At 28.5% G+C, this 1,428-nt stretch overlaps 1 protein-coding gene across 2 annotated transcripts in view; it reads right to left on the bottom strand.

The window, feature by feature from the left end:
• LOC108754024 (alkaline phosphatase, tissue-nonspecific isozyme) overlaps positions 1-1,428 on the bottom strand; it is a 9,964-nt gene that overhangs the window by 6,486 nt on the left and 2,050 nt on the right. The window lies entirely within an intron of this gene.

Here is a 1,428-nt window from a genome sequence, read left to right as displayed (position 1 = left end):
ATTTCTTAGTTTTTGAACAAATTTTTAAATACCGTTTTTGCGTTATAAAAATTGAAAATATATATGTCGTTTATTATTTAGCACAAAGAACGTATGTTAAAAGTACTAATTTCAAATACAATTACACATGCCCAGTTGCCCTCACTAAAAATTATACGTATGTATAGAGAATGTTAATTTCAAATAATAAAAGATTCAAACAGACCGTCAAAGACTCAAATAGACCACTAAGAAAATTTTAGTCGTCGATCGCGACTACTGCAAATAAATGTCGTTCGTTTCGTCTCCGTTATGAGTCGTCTGGATAAGTGAACCTTGCGTTCAGAGAAGCGTTTAGAGAATCTCTAATTATGCTCATATTTTTGTGGCAACAAAATATAAATGTTCGAAGAAAGAAGATCATACAATGTATTGTATGTAAAACGGAATTATATACTGGTATTTGTTAACTGAGCTAATAAATTAGATAAGAATTTTAAACAACCGTTTTATATATGTATTTTCTTTATTTTGTGAAGAAAATACAAAGAAAGTTTTCAGATAACCTCGTATTTGTCCAAGTAAATGTTATGAATGTTTTTTATAAAAAGTATTAATTGTTATTAAAAATATAAAATCATCTTACATTATACAAATTTTTTCATAATTTTTGCGTCCGTGACGAGAATATAAAACTAGTTTGAATAATATCGTTAATATCAATACATATATGCAATGATTACTTTTTTACAAAATAGTATAAATAAATTACTCTTTGAAATTATACGTTTTTAGTGTAAGTTATTTGAATTTAGCGATGAGAAATCATATTGAAAAATGAATCTTATTGAAGATACTATAATTCAAGCTGTATGTCACAGTATCGGGTATATAAACTTCAAATTTGCTGCTTAATGATGACGTATAATCAGGGTGCACTTCTGATTGGTTATCTGAAGCTGTTATGCGCATGAGTATATCTTTATCTTTATATCCTGGTACCGTATTGATCAATTGTCTAAAGCTGTCACGCGCATGAGTATACTCCTATCTTTTATGGTACCGTATTGATCAATCAGTTCAAGCATTTTGTACTAAAGCAGAGAAGCCTGAGAGCAGCCATGCCCGAGATTTAATGACATTTCAATTTCAATTTCGGATTCGATCAGTTTCGGTAAAAAATCAGAGTTTCGATTTGATTTCGGTTTCGTTAGAAATTAAGAGAAAATTTCGATAAGTAAACCAAAACTGTACAAATTGCAACACATCGATGAGCGTTCAAAAACAACTATTCGATTTTAATTAATGACTCGTTGACTGAGCATAAGACAATTTGAGTACAAACTTTGATGTGATTCTAATAATAACTGTGATTTGATTTTTTTTTTTAAGTTGAGGATGTGTAATATTATTATATTATTATAGTTAGAAATTTTTATAAAATCTTGA

The sequence above is a fragment of the Trachymyrmex septentrionalis genome, unplaced genomic scaffold, assembly GCF_001594115.1.
Source record: "Trachymyrmex septentrionalis isolate Tsep2-gDNA-1 unplaced genomic scaffold, Tsep1.0 scaffold74, whole genome shotgun sequence".
Taxonomy (NCBI): Eukaryota; Metazoa; Arthropoda; class Insecta; order Hymenoptera; family Formicidae; genus Trachymyrmex; species Trachymyrmex septentrionalis.
This window is presented reverse-complemented; position numbering and strand designations above follow the sequence as displayed.